General features: G+C 31.8%; 1 protein-coding gene across 2 annotated transcripts in view; it reads right to left on the bottom strand.

Moving 5' to 3' along the window:
- The window catches only part of LOC127734906 (protein wech-like), a 36,427-nt gene extending 21,980 nt beyond the window's left edge, over positions 1-14,447 (bottom strand). For both annotated transcript variants that reach the window (XM_052244941.1, XM_052244942.1), the window contains exon 1: positions 14,317-14,447. The gene's annotated coding sequence lies outside the window, so the exon portion shown is untranslated. The remainder of the gene's footprint in view (positions 1-14,316) is intronic.
- Positions 14,448-27,331: the final 12,884 nt, after the last annotated feature.

The raw sequence follows: 27,331 nt of genomic DNA on the forward strand, positions 1-27,331 counted from the left end.
TAAAATTGAACTTTTTAACTTTTATGCTCCAATATCCAAAATCTGAATACAAGGTTAGATTCAGCATAACATAGAATCCCAATAATTTAATTTTTAATAAAATCAAAAAAACTTTAATTTGGACCCTTTATACCTCAATGTAGACCAATTTGATAGCAGGGCCATGAAAATCCAAAATCTAAATACAAGGTTAGATTAAGCATATAGAAAAATCGCATATATTCAATTTTTGGACCCAGATTTTGGACAGATTCAACATATCCAAGTACACCAAGAATTGAACTAATTTATTAATTAATGCACAATATAAGTTTTAAATGGTTTGCTCCATCAAAAAAAAATAAATATATATATATATGGAGAAAGATATTTTGGAAATTGCATGTTTTTTTTTTAAAATTTTTGTAAATTTTTTGAGGAACTTCGTGATAGATTTGTTCGTTATTCTGTATAAATTACTTTTCAGAATGATATATACGTTATTCTGTATAAATTACTTTTCAGAATGATATATATATATCATTCTGAAAAGTAATTTATACAGAATAACGAACAAACCTATCACGAAGTTCCTCAAAAAATTTACAAAAATTTAAAAAAAAAAAACATGCAATTTCCAAAATATCTTTCTCCATTAATACAGTCATACAGTTATCCAAAAGAATTTGCATCAAATTGAGGATGGATTTAAATCAGCTTATCAGCCACACCATTATAGAAACACAAAATTGTCACTCCCATTATAAGTGTGTTAGTTGATGAATATTACATGTTTTGTTTTTCTTGATAATAGATGGCAATTGCTGCATGACTTAATTAAAAGTAAATACACAACACTTATCAATATTCATAAATGTGAATATTTAGTCAAAACAAGGAATTATTTGAATCTGGAATAATTTGATTTCCGGAAAATTGATGGGAAATACATGATGAAAACTAACCTAACTACAGAGGGATAGCCATGCGCGCATTGCTATGGTTAATTTTACTTTCACTGATATTTCAGTATGAACTAAATAACCCCCCTAAGTCATGCATGAATGGCTATTCCTCCTAAATTGGGTTAATTTTCATCATATATTCCTTATCAATTTTCCAGAATTCAAAATTATTCCAGATTTAGATAATTCTTGTTTTAATTTCAAATGTAAATATGTAATACAAATTGTGTGTAGTGTTTTCATAGGGAGAAAAATAAAAATTTCATTAATTTAATAATGTAATAATAATTCTTTATTTAAAGAGGGTTACACAGTTAGCTGTAAAACTAATCTTCCCTGAGGCCCTCATGAAATACATTGGAATATAATAAACAAAGAATTACAAAACAATCAAACAAATACACACATTAGCTAATGTGTAGGGAATTAATACATCACAAACTTTCCCTCATTCACTTTAATATTCAATTTCCATTATTAGTTATAAAAATGTTAAAATAAACAAAATGTCAATTAACTTCAATGTTCCTGTCCTGGAGTGGCAATATTAAAAACCGGACATAATCATCTCTCCATATTAACTAACTCAGTTATTGTTTTAAACATCTGTTTATTAAGTAATATTACCTGCCCCTATATAAGCATGCGATGATAGAAGACGGACAAAAGATACCAGAGGGACAGTCAAACTCATAGATCGAAAACAAACTGACAACGCCATGGCCAAAAAATAAAAAGACAAACAGACAAATAATAGTACAGATGACACGATAGATTTACAGCTCTACATAACTGTTCTATAATCTAATAATGAACAGTAAATTTCAAACTATATTTTTTCTCTAAAATTGGTTAAGCATATGATGCTATATCTATTTTTAACTTTGACTCTACTTATAATAATTTCTATTAATTGTGCAATACAGATCTGATTAAATATTTTATCTAGCAAAGTTGCTGACACAGAATGAATGTGGTCTAAGTACTTGAATAATTTTTAATTGGAATTTACCCATTATGGTGAAATATCCAAAATCTGAATACATGGTTGGAATCAGCATATCAAAGAACCCCAAGAATTCAATTTTTGATGAAATCGTGCATAGTTTATTTTGGACCCTGTTTAGGACCAACTTGAAAGCTGGGCCCAAAATCAAAAATCTAAATACACTGTTATATTGGGCATATCAAAGAACACCATTAACACATTTGTTTACAAAATCAAACAAAGTTTCATTTTGGAACCCAATTTGGACCAAGTTGACTACTGTTCCCAAAATCAAAATCTAAATACACGCATAGATTCAGCATATGAAAGAACTTTAACTATTCATTTTTTTCAAATCAAACATAGAGATCCATTTACTTATACTCAAACTTATTGTTTGGAAACCAAATGTTTTCGGACGACGACGACGACACAGACGACAACATCGCCATACACTTATATGGCCGCCATTTTTTTCGTATAAAATAAGACCAACAGTAATGTTACATTGGTTATACCGACTACTTTTACCCTTTTGAATTTGAAACTTTCAGAATATATTTTGGAAACAAACTGGCAAATATTTTTTTCGGTTTTGTGTTATTTTCTGATATGACGTGTATAAATGGTGAACTAGATTCCAGCAAAGCCCATTCTTAAGACACGATGGTTAAAATATATCTTAAAGGTAGTTGCTTTATCCGTTTTTTGCTACCGATAAAGATTGAATGAAGGTTTTGTCTGACTCGAATTTTCTTCTCTATCCTTTTACTACCTATGAAAATTTCGTAAATAGTTTGAATCATGATTCTTACTATGTGAAATGTTAATTTGTAATATTGCTTTCCTTTCAGATTTCTCCTCAAGTTACTGCAAAATTTCCACAGTTTTAATTATTGTGATCTCTTTCCGCTCTGGCTGTAATTAACGTACATGTCTTAAAAAAAGGCTCACCTTTTTTTGGGCAATATATTAATCCTGGTAACTTGTATAAGAAGTGGACTGATGATTTAAACTAATGTGACTTATTTGCAGATCGTGTCTAGCTGATCATTGCTATTCCTCTTTTAAATTTTAGCAACTGTAGGTTTTGCGCAATAAGCAAACATTAGGGTAAATCCTTATTTTAGGACAATAACTCTTATGAGAAGTTGACTGACGATTTCGACCATGTTTACTTATTTATGAATCTAGTCTTGCTAATCATTTTTCCTATACACTTTAAAGAGATGTGCCGCCTTTGCCAATAGAATTTTAAAAAAGTTTAAAATTCATTACTAACATACAGGTTATTTTTCATTTTCCCAATTTCATCAAGCAAGCTAAAAAAAAATAAGATGAAATAAAATAGTGCGATAATTCCGTCCTTTGTTCACACTCAATTCAAAATGAAAGTAAATCTTAATTAATGAAAAGTAAAAAGAACAAAAATTATCCAAGTACTCCAAATACTCCAAGAACTCCAAGGAAAAATTCACAAGGACAGTCTCTTATCATTTGGCAAAAGCTCAAACATATCAAACGAATGGAAAACAACAATTGCAACCAAAACAAGAAAAAATTTCGTTGTGGTATAAATTCTTGAAATAGCGTTTAATAATGAGGGTATACTAATACTATAAGTACTACAACCATGACCAGTGTTAATTTAAGTCATTCGATGAATGCTTATTCCCATGATTATCCATATGCATGATAAATTCCATTATGAACATTAAATTTTTTTTTCTTCTAAACAATGTATTACTGCATATATAATTTAACCTCTAGTAGACTACAATTTATTATTTTGTAGCAAACCTGGCTTGCACAAGAAAGAAGTTTTTCATGTTTGAAAACCTGTTTTTAATATTAAATAGTGGAATAACGTCCGATTCCCTCACGTTTCATCCGATTTGTCTAATCTCAAATAAAGCACAATTACCACGATAGCTTACTACTATCAACAAGTCCCTAACATTGTCATATACAAGTGTGAATGGATTTTCAATGCCGTCATTCGAACTTAAAAGATCCACTGCTCTCTTTCCATCTGGTGATACTGCAACAATACAATGCTTGTGTTTTAAAGCGACATATACGATACCATATTTACCAACAGCTGTACCATTTGGACCCTTGAGAATTTCATCGGCTTTGTATTCCCATAGTTTACTGCCTTGAACATAGAAGCAGGATACTGAGTTGTTAGCATGGTTTGTTAAATAAATTGACTCATCAAATGATGCAATATTTCTCCAACCATTATTTATATAATCTAAATTTACAATGGTAGATGACATACTGTCTTTTAGTTGTACAACTATAACACTGTCTTTGCTGCAATAATATAACATCCTGTCATGATGTGCAACACCGTAGCAAACATTGTTTTCTTTGATCGTAGTTTTAATAAATTTTGACTTAAGGTCATAAAGATATATTTCATAGGAGTCCCATACTGTGAAAACTACCGTCGTGTCATTAATACATGCAACACTATACGGTCTTAGTTCTGAGAAAGGTAATTCATAATCAAAAGCACCATCAGTGTTCAAAAGCACCATCAGTGTTCAAAACCACTAGTCGCATGTTCTTATCACAATCTGCAAAAGTAACTTTTCCGTTTGGAAAAATACCACAACCGGTTATGTTGTACCTATTACTTTTCCCTTTTGGAATCTGTATTTTTCGCAATAATGTTGCACGGACATTATCAACAGATTTTGGAATAAAGCTAGCAGACATCATCTGAGCTTGTTTAATCTTTTCCAGTTTAATCTCAACAGATGGTGGACTAGATTACATCGATATCAAACTACACGACGTGATGCTTTGGAGTAAATTCTCAATCCCCTCATTATGAGTACATTTTAAGGAAAACTGTTTCAAACGTTCATCTTCCAATAATGTCTAAACGTAGATCTCTTCAAATTCGATTTTCTCCTCTAGCTTTTTACTACCTATGAAAGCTTGTAAGTCGGATGCATGATTTTGAAGACCTGAAATGTTATTGTGTAATACTGCTATCCTTTCTGATTTCTCCTTAAGTTCTTTTAACAGATCCTGAATTTTTGTCTTCAAATCACACTCAACGGCATTCAATTTTTTAACGATGTTTTGTTCTAATTGAACAAAATGGGAATTGATTTTTACACGTAACTGTTGATTTCCAGCGGGAATGTTAAGTCGTTGCTCTTGTATTTTAGTCAGATTTATTTGTCTATCTTGCACTATTTTTTTAATTTTGTTTTTCAGGTTTTTTAGTAACTTTTAGCAAACTTTCCAACAAACCGCTAGATTTAGAGGTTTTTGCCATTTCTTCAATAGCTAACATCCCAGTACAATCTTTGTCACTTGTTGAAATGCATGAAAAACAACAAAGTTGATCATGATGTGGACAGTACATTTGAAGTTTTTTCTCATGTTCCATGCAGTGGTGCACTATGCTTGAAATATCAGTAGGCAGTTTTCTGTAGTCCTCTATCGATATTACACCATGATGTCGACTTGATTGTGAAAAACTGTGATGGCTTTTACATTCAGTACACAAACCATCGTCACATTCCGGGCACCAGAAATCTGCACATTTCGTGATATGCTGGGCGTCACATATCCCACAAAGTATTTTTGGTGGGGTGTCCATGGGATCTGAATTAATATCAATAACTACTAATATCAAAAATATGAAATTTATACTTCAAGAACATTTTCAAACAAAATTATTTATGTCATGATATGAAAGTAACTGAGCTGGGATTTTTGAAATATTGAATATATAGTTTGACACTAGTTTACAGAAATGAGTATTTCGTCATCAGAAAGAACGGAAAAGTCTATGTTGTTACGTTGCTGAAAGTCAGCAAAGGCGTAACGGTTGTTTCTTTCATACACATATAAAGGACATTGAACTAAAAAATGTTTTTCGTCCTCAACGGATACATTGTCATAACAAACTTTGCAAAAACGTCTATTTGACGGGATACCACTATAACGCCCAAGTTCTAATTCCAGTGGAAAAGTTCATCAACGCATTCTGGCTGAAGTCGATCTCTGTTGTGTTATACTAGTGGTTATGTACTGCTGTGTTTCAAAGTTTGTTTCAAGACATTTAAAAGTTCGCAATTTTGGCATGTTCATAACATTCAGTTTCCATTTATCGTGATGCTTTTGACGGAGCAGAAGTTCTGAATAGTTGGCAATAAACTTTCCGCTTAGTCCATTTGTGTAATTATTATTCAACAAATCCAAAAGTTCACCTTTTCCATCAATGATTTGAGCTCGTTATGCCATGTTTTCCTATGATTTTCTGAGAATGTTGAATCCCATTGGAAAATACTATTTGGAATTCGACTTGCGTGCATACTTGCTATTCTATGCCAAAGTCTTATCATGTTACACTGGCGACAGATATATGCAGGAGTCCAACCCATATCACTACAAATAGCCGGAATCGGACTACATTTCCAAACTCCCATAAATATCCAGATTGCTCTGTATTGGAGTCTTTCAATATTATCGTAAGGCTTGTAACCCCAGACACCAGATACATAGTCCATGATTGGGATAACTGTACTTGCGAATAGTTTTGTGTATGTTTCGTAATCAAAGCCATCCACCAGAAAATATTTTGATGATAAGGCACCAAGTGCTCTACTAATAGCCCCATCTTAAATACTGTATCTGAGCGCGAAGATGACTTTTGTCTTATGTGCATAACTTTCGTTTTGTAACAGTTTACTTGCAAGCTCCATTTAACAGACCAGTTATTTAGTGCTGTTAATTGTTTTTGCAATCCGTTTTCTGTATCCGACAGCATAAAGTAATGTACTAATTTCATAGTCAGTATCCAAACGGATTCCACAATTCAAAGAATGTATATCTGTAGTCAAGTCGTTGATAAAGAGTGCGAATAATGAAGGAGCCAAATGATCTCCTTGACGAACACCAGTTTCGACCGAAAACCAATCTGTTAGATTACCGTTTAGTCGAACACAACTTTGTAAGTTTGTATACATGCTTTGAATCGTTCTCAGCAGAATTCCATAAACATCCGCTTTAACAAGTTTATGCCAGATGTAGGCATGGTTAACAGAATCGAACGCCTTGCTAAAGTCTATAAAACATAAGTGTGTGTCAAGTTTCATTAGCTTTCTGTTTCTTAAAATAGTTCACAGTGTATAAATGTGGTCTAAACAGGATCTCAATTTTCTGAATCCATTGTATTCGTTACAAAGTATTCCTCTCAAAATAAGAGGTAAGTCTGCGATTTAGGATAGAGCTCAACATTTTGGTAACAGTTGACATTAAGGATATGCCACGATATCCTAGTGGATCACGGTAGTCTTTTCCATCTTTTAATATAGAATGAATAATACTTTGGCACCATGGTGAAGTAACTATACCATGAGTGAAGCACATATCAAATAACTTTTGTAACGGGACAGTCAAAATTTCATCACACAGAATTTCGTTTGGTAAATTGTCAACACCTACCGCTTTTCCTAGTTTGACTTGTCTCATTGCTTCTTCTGTTTCCTCAATTGAAATATTTTCATTGAATAGTTCGGGCGCTAAAATTTCATCATCTTCATCCGTTACGCTCTCGTATTCGCGCTCTAACTGTTCATCAAGTTCGCTTAAATTGTCAATGAATGTATCGTCTACCAGTGTATACGTAGTGTCTGATTTAAATAGTTTGTTATATTCGCTTTTCCGTCTTTTGAGGATTGTTTCCTGATCTGTAGAAAAGCTTCCATCCTCCATACGTCAATATCTGGTCTATGTTTTTGCGGCCCTAGCTTATCACTTTCTCTCTAAAATGCCTTCAGATTTGAATCATTTAAAGCTTTAAGTCTGTCACGGATCGACGCCTGATGAGTGCGTTCAAACTGTCGTAATCGTTTGTCAAATTGTTTTCTGTTTTCGATAAAAATGCTTCTGAGAAAATCCCGTGTCCGTTTACACCCTTTATATTTCAGATAATCCTTTTCAGATCGGTTAACTTTAGAAAGTAGCTCCCTTAACTCATCATTCCAATATGGTTTTTGTATGTGTTTTCTCCGATTTTTTGTAACATTTTCTCCGATATCTTTGAAGGGTATATGATTATCCATTTCACTATGAAGTACAGAGACAAAGTTTCCGTATAATTTATCGATTTCGTTTTGACATCGAAACTAGTTTTCCATTTGTTCAATAACGCTTAAAATCGCTCTCGTGCATCGTTTATTTTCGAAAATATCATTTGGAACATTACATACATTATACTTGCGTCTTTTGGAACATATATTACTGTCTTTACCATTTTCACTGTAATCGCATGTATACTCACTAATTGAAAGACTACATGAAAGAATCGAGTGATCTGGAATGATTGCTTTTGCTGCAGGAGTTAACGTCATATAGCAATAGAATGTCTGAAATTAGTTGTACTTTAAATTTTGAATATTTGTTAAAGTCAGTATATGGAACAACAATATAATCAACCACTGACTTTCAAGATTTCGAAATATACGTGAAATTGTCTGTATTATTTTCAAATCTTCTGTTTAATACACATAGTTTTGCATTTTTAATAAAATCCCAAAAGTAATTTCCAAATGCGTTTCGGACGTCGTCAATACTTGACTTTTGAGGAATAAAATCAATTCTATCATCAAAATCTTGTAAATTTCCAATCCTCCCATTAAAATCGCCAAATACAAATAAATTAGAACAACCGCTGTACAAATATATTTGCGACAACAGAACATGATTTGATTTGATTTTTGGTGTTTTAACGCCATTTTTACACACCGCTTTTGGGCTATTTCGTGGCGGCCAGTTTTTATTGGTGGAGGAAGCCGTAGTGCCTGGAGAAAACCAGCGACCTTCGATAGAAAAACTGACAATCCTAGTCAATTAAGATTGGAGTCGAGTGCACCCGCACGAGCGGGGTTCGAACACAACAAAACATCATAATATTCCTGTGCAATATTGCCCCTACAAGAGCGTTCCGGTTGCAAATAACACACACATATTAGGTGAATAACGAAATTTATGTAATTTTTACACTTAAGAGATATCCATAGAATGTCTTCATAATTATCACACTAAACGCTACACGTGAAGTTCTCAAAGATACTTTTCGACACTAAAAATCCAACACCACCAGAGCCTCGCCAAGAATTCACAAGTATATTCTTCCTATTGTTCCCAAACCATTCGTATCCAAGTATTTCTATAGATTGATTTGATTGCAGATGAGTTTCACATATTCCAATTATGTCAAAATTTAAAGAACTAAGAATTTGTTCCCGTAAAATTCTGCTATTCTTCGTATTTTCTGAAAGATACCATCATTTACAGTTCCAATTTGCAATTTCTAAATTTGACTTTGAATAATTTTGTTTTTAGTGACCCTACCACCACGAATTTCGAGACTAGGAATGGTCTTTATATTTTTGCGAATGTTTGCTTCTTGCATGCGTTCGTGTCGAGTTTTGTCAGTTTCGACGTAGACATGACTATACATAGGATTATCTTTAAGTTTTCTTATTTTCTTTACTACATCTGAACGTTGAGATTCATTATCAAATTTCACAAGTACCGTTTTGTTCTGTTGATTCTGTTGTTTGGTTTTAGATCCTACGCATTATAAAATCCAGTTCAAGATAGGTAATGCTACCGCTAATATATGCCTTCAAGGAATCGTGGCTATCACCCGTGTCGGCATTTGGTACATTTTTAAACACTAGTTTAGAGAAAGTAATGTTCTGTGACACTTGTGTTTTGGTTGAGCTTTCACCTTTTTCAGAGTATCTATTTTGTTTTTTTACACTTGGTATTTCTTTATCAAACTAAGCAAACTCAATGTTAATTTCATCTTTCAACGATTTCATTTTACTTGATATTACTGTCTTTAAACTGGCTTCTAAATTTGTGATTCGCTGCTCCATGGATTGTTAAAGAAATTCTTGGTTATTACTAACTTTCATCAATAAATCATAAATGTCATTTACTGACCTTGTAACTGGATTGTCTTGTCCGGGTTCCTTTGCATTAGACAGGTGAGCTAACTGTTCTAAGCTAGTTTTTTTTTTTGGTTCTTTTTGTTATTGGTAGAATCTGTTCTACTTCTGTATCTGACGAGTACGACGAGCTTTTCGTCCTGGTTTTCTATTATTTAACATCTAGATTGGACACCTGAACATTGCAATATAGTTTCTGACACTTTTATAATCAAATAAATCAATATAATCCTTTAATATCACAAGATTTGACAAGAGCAAATTTTCATACGTCCATTACATGTAACTTCGTTTTCACATTTACTTAACATTGTAAATATCAATTAAAATATGGTCAATGTCATATGAACCCTGCCAAAATACATGTTCACTTTAAGATCATTCATGACCAACTATTGTTCAACTATTGCATTAAGTGTCTCATGATCTTACGGAACTACAACAATTACACGTTGACAAATGAACCATGAAAATGAGGTGAAGGTCAAATGAACCCTGCAAGACAGACATGGAGGGTGAACAGTTGATCTATTTCTTACAGTTCATGCGAAAAGGATGTAATATGGATTCATTATTATTCATTGGATCCAAATTTTAACGGAATTATAGGGCATTAGTTAACCATGAAATTATATGTAAAACTAGTAAGCTGAAATTATATATAGCTTGGTATGCAGACTTTTGAAAAGCTACAAAATCAAATATCCATGAAATACCGTTTTTTTCTCAATCTACGAAAATTGGTACCCAAGAAAATAAATGAATCTACAGTAAACCACAAATAATATTGTTGACAAATGAACCATGAACATAATGTAAATGTGGTCAAGGTAAAACGAACCATGTCAGACAAACATGTACACCTAACAGTCATTTCAATTAATCTATTATATATGAATTACTGCTTATACTTTCTGGGAAAGTTTATAATAATCACGGATTAGGTCAGATGAGAAATATCAAATGATGATCTCGACGAAAGTTTTGCGAAATTAATGCCCAGTAATTAAAAGCTGATGTCTAATCAATATATTGTTATAAAACATTTTATGATCATTTTCTTTAAATGAGGAGAGATCTTATGGGTCAAAATGTCAGAAAATAAATAATAAAAGGTTGCTGAAATACACCAATGGTTTTATCACTTGCATCTTTTGGCAAATATATGAGTGATAGTGTTAATAAAGCATTAAAAGAATATAAACAAATAGTAAATGATGGCACTGGAAAACATGGAAGAAGTCACCTTCTCACATTTTCAGGTTGGTCTGACAAGGACAGTGCAGCTGTAAATGCATGCGTACGGTTTGCAGTGCTCTGGTGTTAAGTGGTAACGCATCAACTGGAAGACTTTAAAACGTATTTCTTTTCAAAAGGAAAAACTTGTAGATAGAGAAGATTTGATCATACAAGATTTAAAATTATATTTGAAAATGCCACGTTGCTGTGTTCTTCCGGACTTCAAGACAAAACAATATTTCTGGAGATTTGGAAAAAATATTCCCACTCCATTTCAAAAACGTATTGATCGCAAAACTGTAGAAACACACATTTTGGATTTGAATCATTTTTTTTTTACAATTTCAAATACATTTAAAACAGTGGTTAAAAGATCCAAGTGATTTAATATCTGGTGAAACTGTTTTGAAACCTGAAATTCCACCATGCAAATATGACATTTTTGATGTAGTAATTTGCTTGAAGGCTATCATAGTTCAAATAACGAAACAATACGCGAAGAATCATTTTAATTACTGTTCTTAAACATACTAGTAATCGTACAAGTGAAGAAAAAAAAACTTTCCGATTTCGGGCAAAGTCGCTCTTTTAAACCAAATGCATCCATGCAACACATAGAGGCAACTTTAATGTGGATTAACAACAAAACTGTTGAATGGACAGATTTAATGGACTCTGAAAAAAAAAAAAAGCTAAATTACTTCAGCTATGAAACGAGCGCCGCATTTATCAGTAGTTTTAATTGAAACAAAAATGTCTTGACCGGATAAAAGAAAAAGAAACGAAAAAGCGAGGCGACATGCTCAAAGTATCAAGAATAAACAAACTGCATAGAAACACCTCAAATGCTCAATTTACAGTCATGTAGCATGTGCACGGGAAGTATAGGACTGAAATGAAAGAAAATCAATCTTGAAAGCTCAAATGACATTTTACAAATTTGTTATTAAACTTCCAAATATTGAACACAAACTGTTTTTCTTTTCAAAAGACAAAAAGAAATTGAAATCAGTGCAAATAATGTAAATATTATGAACATTTTGAATTATAAAAATAATTTGTTTTGGGGTTGTTATGACGATAATGAACCAGTATCCAATGAAAGAAGCAAACAGTTGCTTAAAAAGAGGCAAAATGATCTGCTTTCTATTCAAAAGAAATCTTTTCAATCCAAAAACAATCAAGTGTATAAAGGTTGAAAGTGTAACTGAAGAATACTATATATTTCAGTGCCTTAATGTTCCATGTTAATATTTAAGCTGTTACCTCTGTAACATATAAAGAGATGGGGTATTATTCTCAACAAGAAAAACTCACGAGAGACCAAAGGAGGATGTCAGTTTATCATAGATGTTATCAAAATACAAAGATATATGATTTGCCATATTTTTGTTATAAATTGGTATGAAAATTTCATTGTGATATTTTTAGTGGTTTCTGTCTTATTTAATAAGCTTTTTATGGCTTATATTATTGAAAGACAGTTGTATGTTACTTCCTTTGATACCTCTGAAGTCCGGGATTTTTATTTCCCTTCTGATCTTGAAGTATTCAATACAATCGGGACAACATGTCATATCTAAAAATGTACAGAACATTAATAAAGAATTATTCCTGTCCAGGAAAAAAAATGAATTTTCTATTTTTTTTTTATTTACTTTTGCATTAAATATGTTACCATGGTAACGAAATTTTTTTTTTTACTTCTTTTCAAAGTCACCACTTTATTTTGTATTGACAAGATATTCAAAATATTATCATATGAAAGATTACAACAGATCCACTTACATAAGGCTGAATTTTTTTTTTTTCTTAATTTTCCTAATAAAGTGAAGTAATTTTTACACAATTTTCAGTGATTAAACTCTTAACAATATTGTTTTCAATTAATATATTTGAATTGAGACTTTGAATTTAAAAAAATACTTGATTTCATGTTGGAGATGGTTTTATGCCAAAAATATCAATTTTGTATGTCTTAAAGTGGACATTTTTTACCTAAAAACAGCAATTTTTTCCATATTTGACCTTTAATTGAAGCAAAGCACACTTGTAAAAATTAATTGTCTTACAAATGAACATTTGACAAATCGACAAAATTATCCCAAAATGCCTTTTATTTTATCATCTAAAAATTGCTCTGTATCTTTCATTTCAGTTCATTTCAGAATTAAACATTCTAAAGTGATTTTTTCATGGAAAAGTAATCTATTTAACTTAGTTTATCTTTATAACTGTTTATAATTTTTTCGTTACTTTCCTTTTTAAGAGCTGTTGAGATAAAATAACTGTTTCATATCAAAATTAAGTTACTAAACAAGTGTTACATCTATGCACTTGGTCTCTGGTGGATAAATATCTCATTGGCATCATACCCCATCTTCTGACTTTTATACTTTAGATACCACCAAAACTTAATGACCATGATACACACTTGATATAACTGACCTATTGCTTAATTGAATTTGAGAAAAGGATGAAACAAGAACTATTTGAGCATCTTTGTAACCAAAAGGAAATCTAAGTCTATCGCAATTGAACTCCGCAGGTTTTAATTTGCATTCAAAATTCAATATTAAGTTTTCCATTCTTGTCGTGAACTTTTTATAATATTTATATTCATATAATAAGTGGAGTGCATTTCCAGTATTTTTTAACTACAGTACCAGGACGTGTTATTTTGAAAGTATGAGGCGAGTGTGTATAGAACAATGCAGAATGTATAATCAATTTTAAATTTCAGGTCAGGTAATTTTTGTCCTTTATCCTGGCATTTATACAATTATGCATAGTCTTTATTGAAAATGAATGATGTTTCTGTTTTCTAATAATGGGTGATCTAAAAATAGCACAAAAATGAAAAAGGGGATACCCTTATTCAAAATCTTTGTAAACATGGTAATCTGGTAATTAAGAAATATAATAATATGATTAAAAAAAAAAGTCATTGTGTATTTTAGATGCAGGTAGCTTTTTATTAACACCATTTTGCTATTCCTTTTAATTTTTTTAAAATGTAGTTTAAATGCCAACAAATATGGCATGAATGGGGCGCAACAACATTTTGCACAGGGAAAGCGAAAGTTGTGAATATTTGTTTTCTTTTAAGCGTACTTTTTCTTTGTCAGTGTGACAAACTTATATACTTTTTTACCTTCCTATAATGTTGTGAATATCAATTCAGCCTAAAATTTGGATAAAAGTCATTTTTGATCTCTCTCATGTCACAATATCTGATTTCTATTTTCACTTTTGTGTAATGCATAGTGAAAGAGTCAAACACGGAAACAAATATACGGGTTTATTTTTTATAAATTACTCATGTATTAGATCTTCAGATAAAGAAGAATATAGTTTCGTTAACCAATCAGGGGGCCCATTGAGGAAAATATAAATAACAATGCAATGATTATTGTTGTTGACATAACAAAAAAACGGAATATTAATAAACTAATAAGACATTACATTAGATTAATAATTGATCAATATCGGAAGTAAATATGAATTCATGGCACCCAGCTAGATTTGTACACAGAGAGACAACTCTATCATATTCACATTACAGATTTATGTGTAATGCATCCCGATTGTCCATTATACGTTCTGAATAAGTTTTATTTAATAAATTTTATGCATGAGGGTCTGGATGGGTTTAAAGGATAGGGAATAATAAGCCAAAAATACTGATAAAAGGGCAAAATAAATTCAAGAGAAAAATAAGGCAAATAGAGAATAATGGGGTACTTAAATATAACATGTATAAAGAATAGAGAATAAAAGGCTAACAAAATCATTCAAAATAAAGAATAGAGAAAAATGGTCTAAAAATTAATCTGAGAATACAGAAATGAAGGACCCCCATTCAATTCCTCATTCATTTGACATTAATTTTATCATAAAAAATTATCTGTGGAAGAAAGCTTTCTAAAATTGTTATATTTTATTATTCAGATCATTGATGAATGGCATTCTTCAGTTTTCAAGAATATGGCAGTCTAATAAATCTTCTGGTGTTTCTTTAGTTTGACTCGGACAGGCACAAACCGAATGTGGTGGGTTTAAACATGTTTGTGAGCCTGTGATTCAGTGGTTGTCGAATCTTGAATACTTCGCAAGATAAGTTATCTTTTGGCGGTATAAGTATTGCATCTATAACATATAAGAATGCATTTCGAGCAGTTGAATAGCTTTCTTTCACATATTCACTTATTGTTTACTGCTTAGTTTTTATTACGCTCCAATTTTTGTCCGGGTAATTTATCACGAAGATCTATACAATATCTGTACGAACATCAAATTCTTATAATCGTTAAACCGACTGGTTTGTTCAAATACTTGTACATTTCATGATTATTTGTGAAATTTTTTAAGATGTAAATCAATTCTAGAATGCGATATAATTATATTTATTATAACTATCATTTAATCGCTGTTAAATTACGAAGATGTGATTTAGAGGTACCAAATATGATTTGGAGGTACCGGATATGATTATGGGGAATGCCCAGAATGAAATACTAAAATGTGGTATGAATGACACTGAGACACTATCAACGAAATACTAAATGATGTGATGTAAGCAAATAGTCATTCTTGTAAAAATTAGTAATCAAATCCGGCTATAAAAATGTTTATTAATTCAGCTTTTTCCAAATTGGCAATTAACGGCTTTTTCAAAAATACCTTTTCAGATATGACGCATTATACAACACTTAACTGGTGTTGTTTAAATGATCTTCATTTGTTAATTTAAGAGAGAAGTGATAAGAAATTAAGTTCATGCATATAATTTGAAGTCTCGTTAATGAAAACAAAACCTTATAAATTTCGTGCGTCCGAAGATTTTTTTTTGAATTACCTTCATCAGGACAGGTCATATATTAATATTTGAAAGCCAGGGATGGATACATACGTAGACACGTATTCAAAATGACTTAAATCTTCTTGCATTGAACCATGCTTTGATATAGTCTTCTTATCCGTATTCTTTTTTATTATTTAAAAAATGATTACGTCGATTGAAATATTCCATGTTTTACTTCTCTTCACTAAGTCTTCATTATGAAAATAATTAAAACCACCATTTATATTTTGCAGAGGTTGTTACCAGATGTTGAAACAGGAAAAACCAATCGCAAGAAAAGACATGACAAGAATACTTTATGCGTTTGGTTCACGTGTCAAAACGCAGCTTTAACACCTTTTTATGTTACACGTTTACAACTTGATTTTATAACTCCCAATTTAATTATCTGATGACCTTTGGATTAAATAAAAGCGTCGTGGAAAAAATGAGTGAATCTACGTTAAGACGAAGTGTACGTAATTGCACGCCTCTAGCGGAATTTAGGATAAAAAAACGTGCGTCGTTAGTTACGCGGGTTATCTCCCCTACTCCAAGAAAGAAAAAATGGGCACATGAAAGAAAAATGAGTTCGTGCGGTCTATCATGAATCCAAACAAGTATTCCTGTGACAGTGCTATCTCAAAACTTCAAAGAAATTATTAGAATGACTACAATCAGAAATCTGAGTATCCTATTGTGAGTTAGTCTGACTCTATTACCACTATTTTTGTTTTAGACACGCAGGAGCAGGTACACAATACGACTCGTGTTTATTTCAACAGAAGGTAAAAACGCCTAAACAACAAAATTATAACCAAATAAACAAATAAACCAGTGACATTTCTGCTTCTATTCGTATCAAATTCATTAAAATCAAACCAGAATTGACCCCACAATATTTTTTGAAAAACCATAGTTTTGAATGAAATTCACAGTGTCGCGTAAAGTTATAGATTTTCTAGGTAACGAATAATTATATTGCATGTGAATTTGCGTGTTGAACAAGAAAGACGTTGGCATGTCCGTTTTTATGCAATTGAAAGTTTTATGATGTTTTATATTTTATTATTTATGTAAAAAGTATAAAAGATACTAAAGGGTAATCGACCACTAGTATAACATTTATAAGCCGAACAAAAGCCAACAGCAAAAAAAAAAACCATCAGATTCCGTCCACAAAACATTACACACTCAGAAACTAAGAATTGAGCACTATAACATTTATCTCAGAATAAGTAAAATCTATGTCATCCAAATCTCAGTTTTCAAGGTGCAGAAAATAAACAGGTGTCTTCTATTCCGTCCGCAATTTTTTGGGAAAGTAAAATTTAAATTTAGAACCATGGTTGAAACTGAAACTACACATGTATGATAAAAATAGAACGTGTTATTTTTTCTTTATCAAATTCCAATTTCGAAGGGATAGCGAAATTTGTTTTCTTTTGTGTATCATTCAGCAGTAGTATAAGGTAGGGGAAGAAGGGGGAGGGGGTGAAGAAAATAAGGTCTACAATGTCGGGGATTTTTATAACCGACTATACGGTATGGATTTTTCTCATTGTTGAAGGCCGTATGGTTGCCTATAATAATTGCTTACATCCACATCATTTAAGGTAGCTGGGGTGTCTAAATGTTGGAAGATAAATTTTTCTTAAACTTCTGTAAAAGACTTCTGGGTCAATGTCATTTCAAATTTCAATATAAAAACTGGGGATCACGGATCTTGTTTTTTCGTAATTTATTTTAACACATTGAAATTAACGAAATTTGGGTTATTTTATATTGTTAATATAGGGGAAACAAGTTTTCCTTATTGCGGAAACATTAAACAATATAATTGGCTAAAACTCGATGAGAGAATTGCTTTTCATTAATAACTCCGAAATATCAAATAAAAATAGGGGGTCACGGGCCTTATTTTCTTGAAAAAATCCCCAAAAATTTTAAATATACTTTACGACACTTAATTTTTTGATAGTTCAATCTTTAAATTTCAAGTTTTAGGTATTTTGTTGTATATTAAATGATACTTGGTAAAATATTTTTTAAACAAAAAAGTATTTTTGCAACATGATGTTAGAACGGACGCGCAGAAAAAGACAGCCGATCTACCTTAAACTGTGGCAGATAGTTGTCTTATTTGCAATGATACCACATCTCCTTATTTTCATATTATATTAACAAAACTGCAATTCATTTGCATTATATACAGGAACAATTTGTATGGCACTACACTAGGTAAACTCGTATAGCATCGCCCTTGGTACATTCTTATAGCATTACACCAGTACATTTATAGTATTACGCCAGTACATTTATAGCATATCACTATTCACAAAGCTTTAGCATTACACTATACACAATGGTATAGCATATTCACCATATACACAATGCTAAGGCTAAGGCTAACACTGGGAATGATCTGCGCTACGGGAAGTTATATCAAAAACTTAGATCTGTTTTACTTTGCTAAAATTCATATGCGGGTTCTTCTTTTGACCTTATAACAGCCACAAAAATTCTCAAGATAATATGCAGATGCAGTTTTCTTATTTTTTGGGAGTCGTGCATGTGGAAATTTAACAAATAATGGTACAAGAAATTATTTCATTTTTAATTAAAATCTCTGGCAAACATTATATCATGCTTTGTCGTGTAGTTAAAGAAAAGGGAAATCGATCGAGACAGGAAATTTTTTAAATAAAATTGCAGAGTTGTGTCACGGGCACGTGTGTGAACCTGACAAATAAAATGGGTTTTGTGCGCAATACCTCGAATAGCGGAAAATGGTGAGGATGAAAAGATGCAGCAAATTATATTCACTTTTCTAAAATGCAAACATGCAGAAACAAGATTTTAAAAAAGACGTGTATACGCGATCCCAATATTATAACCGATTATTTAAATACGTATAGAATCATTCTGTCAACGCTGTGTTAATCGGGACAATTTCAAACTTGATATTTGATTCATAATTATTAGAACAATACAATATAAAAATAAGAAGATGTGGTATGATTGCCAATGAGACAACTCTCCACAAGAGTCCAAATGACACAGAAATTAACAACTATAGGTCACCGTATGGCCTTCAACAATGATCAAAGCTATACAGTAACTTTCTTTCACTTGCAGTATATTTATTTGCCAATTTGCTTTTTTTTTTGGCAGCAGAAATATCCTTAAAAAAATAGTTAGTTTATTTCCTTATCAATTGAATACGCTTGAGCATTTGCAATAATTAGGAAAATGGGTTATACACACTCACAATTTTGATACGACACTGTACGGTATAACAGCGTTATAGAGTAGAAATTGTGATGACGTTACAGTAGACATCAATAACGTCGCCGAATGTTTTTTTTATTCTTTCCGCTAAAAATCAAATTTCCACAGGATATAGCTTGAAAACTAGCACGATTGCTAAGGACTTACTTTGCACCAATGGGTTCGTCGTTCATTTTTGAATCGCATATCGATTTTTTAAAAAATTCTGTGGACCAACGAATAAGAAAATCTTGATAAAGTAAAAACATCTGCCGATTTTTATGATTTTCCCTATATATCCTTTGTATTTTTTTGCGTATCATGCTGTTAATTTTAACAGCTTGTATCTGAAAAACGAAAACGGTTAACCCCTTTTTTATTTCATTGTCTGATGTATTTTTACAAGCAGAATCCATATGTAAAATTTAAAAAAATTCTGTGGAGTAGTTAATTACGTACACTTCGCCTTAAGCAGTCCAAGCTGTTTTATCACTATATGTCTTTATTATGATAAGCCATAGTCAAAACAATGGTATACAGAAATTAAGCAACCAACAATTAATCAATCATCTGGAAATGAATTGAGCTTTTATTTGTAAACAACCACAATTAGTCTCTCAATCTAAAAAAAAATGTATTTTGCACACCAATTGATAGATGCTTTTTTCAAATATATCTCTGACGTATACTCTCATTTTAGGTACATAAGTATAGAATAATAGCATTTTTGTTTTTGACACCATTATCATCAAAAATATCAAGCAAGCCTGATACTTGACGCCATTGCCTAATATTTTCGAATATCAAGTCCTGTCCATGATCTAAAAAAAATCAAGGAGAAAATGTACTAATTGCCGATAAAAAGTCATATGACTGACATGTGGTGTATTGCAACATCAAACAGACATAGATTCAACTTTAACTGAACTTCAAAATGAAAAAAAAACAAAAAAAAAAACATTACAGTATGTTTCATAAAAATCCGTACTTTTGATTTGCCGACAACAATCGATAGGCATTCCAAAATTAGATTTTTAATTATTTTCTCAATAAAATTCAGCATTCATGACAGCATGTGCTTCCCGGACAACTTCACAACAATGCATAAGAAAACAAACGAAAGCTTGAAATAAGTCTTAATTTTACCATTCAATAATTATACTCAATACATATTAAAACTATTCTCTGATTGGTTGTCATGATTAACTTTCGAAACACAAAAAATGTATAAACATATTTCGTAAAAGGTCGGATAGAAATTGTTAAAAATAGCACCAAATAACATGCAGGTATGAATTTTGAAGACCCAAAGTAAAGTCTATCGTCATGGATTATTGGCAGAGGTTTAAAGTTGAGTCTGATTTTTCTTTTTCTGATTAATTTTCATAAATAAGATAGTTAATCTATTCATTTATTTATCAATGAAATGCACATTTATACCCCGAGAGGTTGAAGACATATAAACAATACAATACAAATATATACACAATGCAAAACTATTAAACATCATATATATAGCGGTAGTAAAAAAAGTAATTACATTTATGCAGGTGTTGTGTCCACTCTCCTCAGTGCAAATGACTTTTTAATGAACGGAACAGTAAGCTGCATAATATCAAATGAAGATAGATATAATTGTAGTCAGATAATGTCAAAAATCCTGGACAAATATTATTTATGTCTTTTTCAAGCTGTTTTCGTAAAGTTTATTAATTTTACATGTTAAGAAAAGGTGGGTTTCATCTTCAACCTCATTATTATAACAATGTTTACAAATTCTATTTTCTCTTTGAATTCCTTTATATCTAACCCTTTCTTTTTCCAAGAAATGGTCACTTACTCGCATTTTACATAACTAGAAAATACCCGCGCGAGTGCGGCTTGAAGACTACTTGAAATGTTTATGGTAATACACAGCTCGGGTTGGTGTTTCTCAAACTGTTTTTATGCACTGATGCATTATGTTTTTATTAGTTTGTCAGTTCTTCTCCCATAGGAGTTTGAATGTCCAATTAGTAGCATCTGTCTCGGTGGTACACAGGTGCTCCTAGAACGGAGGAAATAACTCAGAGAAGAAGAAGACAACCTAGAACACTGATGATTAAAACATTTCTCAGTGGTGCTACTTAGTAGTATTTCTTTTTTTTTCTCGAAAGGTGCGAGTCAAGTTCTCTCATCTAACACTTTTATTCGTTATAACCGATGTTCGAATATGTCTTTAATGAGATGAACATCAAGAGTTGCCTCCAGTATACCATAGATTCGACAATTCCAGAACAAACAAATAATTTTGCGTAAATTTCAGTAGTCTCCCATTAAGAGCAATTTGTGGCATGGTCAGCTATTTTTCATCAGATAACAGTAAAACAACAGACAATCAAGTAAATTCCATCCATACAACGGAATTACGAAACTGTTTCCAATACATTGACTTAAATTTAAAAAAACATCTTATAAGTCTACTTTAAAATCGATCCTTTGGTAGAAGGGATCTATATGTTTATCACGTATAGCAGATGTTTTGAACATGAGATATTTGAAGGTAAACTAAACAATTGAAATTTAAAATAAATAACGCAAATGAGAGAGTCACATATGAAAAACGAAAATGCTCGGTTTTCTTTTATACTGAAAGAAATATAACGAATCAAAAACGAAACAAATGAACAAATAAACTCGTCATAAATGTCAGGATTAAACATTTGTACGCCAGATGTGCGTTTCGTCTACAAAAGACTCATCAGTGATGCTCGAATCAAAATATTAAAAAGTCAAAATAAAGGACGAAGTTGAAGAGCATTTAGGACCCAAAATTCCTTAAGTTTTGCCGAATACGGCTAAGGTTCTCTATTCCTGCGGTAGAAAATTGTTAGTATTTCGAATAATTCAAAGTAGACTGACACTTATTACATGCCTGAATTGATCAAGAAACAACGCAACTAATGGATATAAAATTGTTTAATGTGTTATGTATTCTCGACAGCAAAACATTATACAAAATTCCATAAAACAACCCTCAAGGTGTCACACTTACAATTCCACCAATCAGCATTGAGAACATATGTAATAACAAAACAAAATATTTCGTATGTTTTTGTGAACTAGAACTAGCAGATTTTTACAGGAATGAAATTTTGCTGAATAAGACATATATTTGTTAATACATTCATGGCTTTCAAATTTTTAGATTTGAGCTTTTCTGACAAAACAAAATATAGCGCTTCGGACGAACGAAATGTAAAAATTGTTATTTTCATTTTGGACCTTTTTGAACTTAAATTTACCTGTTCATGATTTTCCATTAAAAAAAGGTTATCGAAAAAAAAACCAGAGTGTTATTTTAAGTCATAGGTGACTTCCAGTGCGTAATGTGTCACTACGAGACTCCAAACATTGTTTGAAAATTGGCATATAGAAATGTGATTTGGGAATGATAAACTCATCATAAATACCAGGATTCAAATTTTGTACGCCTGATGCGCGTTTCGGCTCCAAAAGACTCACAATTTTGGTTAAACATGGTTCACATGAAGATAAACTTTAAATAGTTAAAGAGCTTTTAAAATTGAAAAATGTGGTTGAATATATGTAGGTTTGAATTGGTGGTATGATTTCTATGACGTTGTGTAATACAGACCAGCAGAATGGAATAAAACTGTTTCCTGAAGAATATTTTGGTTCTTTGGCTTCAGAAAGAGTATGATGTACTTTGAACAAATAGAACAGATCAAGGCAAACATGCTTCGTTAGCCTGACATTGAAATAAGCCTGTCTTGTTTACAATACTTCCACCCTAGCTACAGGTTTTTCAATGATATAATCGCCATTGTGATACGCGAGCTTGATAAATCCGTCGTTAGTTGACAGTCAAACGATTTCAAAGTCAACATAATATGTGAATTTAAACATCAAATAAATGGTTGTACAATCTCTTCCGGGAAATGAACTGGACAATGCACTTTACCGTAAAAAATGGGATAAAAATATATTGGTGATAAACAAACAACTTCATCTTTGTAATGCCTAAAAAAGTTTTAGCAGATGATCTTTCAAGACAACAATAACAGTGTATGGCGAAATACAACGAAAGTATGAGTTAGCTCCCAAGATACATATTTTGTTCCGCCTTGCAAATACATGTACTAAAATGCAACAGTGCTATATTTTCGAGTAAAGATGAGTTCTGGTTAGACGTCCAAACATTTTGTTTTACACCAATGAAATAAGCTACAACAGACGTTTGTCAAGTCATTAGTCGGACGCAAGGTACACGAAGCTCATGAATGTCTTGGTGTTGTTGAGAAAAATGATGTAACACTGGACACTTTTAATTTGCAAAACACTCATTTGCAAATCCGCCGCCGCCTCTCCTTAGACCTACAGTGTCGTGTAAATAACCAAAATGTGCGGAATTACATGGGATTCAATAATTTCATTGCTTTTCTGCTGTTATTATTATATATATTTTGTAATTTGATTTAGAAAAACATGGGATTTTCAATATCCCATGGGATAGGGCAAATCCCATGGGATTGACCATTATCCCATGGGATTTTGGTTAAATCCCATGGGATTTTTTTGGGTCCCATGGGATAATTGTAGTCCCATGGGATATTTGTTGTCCCATGGGACAAAAAAAATCCCATGGGACTATAATTATCCCATGGGATTTTTAATATCCCATGGGACAAAATAAAATCCAATGGAATTCAAATTATAAATATACAGTAATGTGTGTGTTACAATGAATTCTGTTTGGTAGTAAAAAGTTTATAATATATATATGAGTGTATTTTGGTTTTTTTCATTTTGTCACAAACATGTTTTTAATTTGTTTATATGACAATAAAGATTATTATTATTTTGGTAATAATATTTAAAGTAAAAAAATAAAATCCTTTAACTGAAATAAAATGATGACGTCTTAATAAAAGAAAAAAATATTGATTTGAAATCTTTGTCTTCTTTGTTTTATTATGAAAAATAGAACTGAAAAAAATATTTCATATTCTGACTGAATAAATTGACAAAGCACAGTTAATAGTTTACTCTTTTCATGAGGTAAAGTTTCTTTGTTATAATTCCATTGCAATACATGAATATGCAAACGATTTGAATCTTATTCCTTTGTGGTGTTCATAATATTACATTTATATTTGTAAATTTATAAAATAAACACTTTTCCTGTTAAGTTTTAGTTTTCTTGTTTTAGCTTGCTATGAACAATTATTCAGTCCACTATATAAGAGTCAAGTAAATAAATTATTTCATCAGCTAGAATATTCCTACAATTCTTAGACAAAACATTTTTGCAATCTGTTCTTCAAAAATCTTCCTCCGTACATCTTTATTGGATGGAGCGATTTAAATGAGTGGACAAAGCAAGTTCATTTGGACAACAAAATACTAATATATTTTTTCATTCCTCCATTCTTTCAATTAATAATTACGTTGTTGCATTTACATGATTAAGTTCTTGAGCATCTATGATCATGATGATATGACTCCTTTTTGTTTATAGTCATTATGTTGAAATTTCCTCTTTCTTATGTAGGAAAAAAAACACATTCCATTTCAAATTAATAAAAAAGTCACACTATGTAGAAAAATATCAACTTTTAAGTTTGCTGTTCAGTATTGACCTGTTGAATGATGATCATGAAAACCAAGATGTCTGACCTACAAATACACAAAACTCATAAAATTATAAATGAAGAGAAATACAGCAATAAAATGGCTATTTTATCATGTTTATGTACATTTTGAGTGCTTTGTTCAAATGTTGTGCTGTTATTAAAACCACTGTCCCAGGTTAGGGGTGGGTTGGGTGCTCACTAAATGTTTATTTTATTAGTTGATATTTGCTTTGAATTAGCTGTCAGTAACTGTGAGTACTAATAGATCTGTATGTTGAGTCTTTTTTGTTAAATTTCCAGCCACATCCGGTCTGTGTTTTTGGTAGCTGTTTTTCTGCTTTGTTGCATTCTAATGAGTTAATAAAATTGAGAATGAAAAAGGGAATGTATCAAAATAACCTGACCCAAGAGCAGAAAAAAACCCTTTTCAACTGATTTTATAGTTTTTATATTGAACTGACACTTACACCACTGTCCTTAATTAGAGGAGGATTTGGCGCCAGCAAACATGTTAAACCATGCCACATTTTGTAAGTGTCTGTCCCAAGTCAGGGGCCTATTATTCAGTGGTTGTCAATTGTTGCTATATATCATATTTGTTTTTTGTTTATTGTTTTGTGCAAAAATCAGGCACTTAGCTTTCACCTGTGTGGTGTTTCCCCCAAGCATGTTTAGTATGGATAGACACCATGCCCTTATTGAATTGTTTTACATTTGTTATTTCATGGCCTTTTATGGATTACTATGCAGTATAGGGTTTGCTCATTGTTGAAAGCTGTACAGTGAACTAATTTTGTTAAATTTAATGTCATTTGATCTCTATTGGAGAAAAGTCTCATTGGCAATCGTACCGCTTCTTATTTTTATATCAACCCTGCCATATTTTGCCTGTCATTATTTACAGGTCATCATTGGCCTCTAATAAGTAATTGCATTGCTTACATCCACTTAATTGAACTCTGTTGGATAGTTTTCTCATTTATCATACCACATCTTATTTTCATAATAATCATGATAATCATTATTCAAGGGCAATAACTTTTATAGAAGTGGACTTACCATTTAGGATTTGTTGACGTCTGTAAATCTATTTTTGTTGATAATTTCTTTTGTTTATAGTTTCCCTTTATCTTTAATGTTCTTGCCCTACACATAAAAGGGTAAACATTATCATTTAATGACAATAACTACTATTACATAATGAGTAGGCAACTGACAATTTTGGATCATTTGTATCTTGTCTTGCTCATCATTTTTGCTTGATATTATCAATATTCTATGAAAATGAGGTCACAGTAATATTAAACTTGGCAGACAGACATCTTCTTATTTTTATATGACACCTTGCAGTCATTCCATACACCAACAAGTAGACATATGCTTATAATATCTGATAAAATGAATAAAATGCTCCGCTGGGCGCAGCTTGATACGACCGCAGAGGTCGAACTCTGAACAGTTGGGGCAAGTATGGACACAACATTCAAGCTTGATACAGCACTGAATTTGGATTGTGATTAAATATTTGACACAGAATGAATGTGGTCTAAGAACTTAAAAATTTTTAATTTACCTAATCAAACCATATCATTATTATTTGCTTTTATATATAAATCAGAAATAACCAATTTAAAATGGAAAATTTTAAAGAAAAAAAAAAGGAAAAAAAGGGGGAAAAAAATCCCCCTCCCCCAAATGTTTTGGACCCCCTTATGATTCATCACCCCAAACTCAATCCCAGCCTTCCCTTTGTGGTGTGGTACCTTGCAGTACAATTTCAGAGAGATCCATACACTTGTACACAAGTTATTGTCTGGAAACTAGAAAAATGCTTGTTTTTTTGGCCCCTTTTTTGCCCTAAATTCCTAAACGTTTAGGGCAAATAACCCCCAAACTCAAACCCAGCTTTCCCTTTGTGATATGGAACCTTGTAGTACAATTTCATAAAGATCCACACACTTACACACAAGTTATTGTCCTGAAACTAGAAAAATGCGTTTTTTGCCCCTTTTTGGCCCCTTATTCCTAAAATTTTGAGGCAATTACCCCCAAAATCAATCCCAGCCTTCCCTTTGTGGTATGGTACCTTGCAGTACAATTTCAGAGCGATCCATACACTTGAACACAAGTTATTGTCTGGAAAATAGAAAAATGCCTATTTTTGGCCCCTTTTTGCTAAACATTTTGGGCAATTACCCCCAAACTCAATTCCAGCTTTCCCTTTGTGATATGGAACCTTGCAGTACAATTTCAGAAAGATCCATACACTTACACACAAGTTATTGTCATGAAACTAGAAAAATTCTTGTTTTTTGCCCCTTTTTTGGCCCCTAATTCCTAAAATTTTGAAGCAATTGCCCCCAAAATCAATCCCAGCCTTCACTTTATGGTATGGTACCTTGCAGTACAATTTCAGAGAG

The sequence above is a fragment of the Mytilus californianus genome, unplaced genomic scaffold (genome assembly GCF_021869535.1).
Source record: "Mytilus californianus isolate M0D057914Y unplaced genomic scaffold, xbMytCali1.0.p SCAF_3, whole genome shotgun sequence".
Taxonomy (NCBI): Eukaryota; Metazoa; Mollusca; class Bivalvia; order Mytilida; family Mytilidae; genus Mytilus; species Mytilus californianus.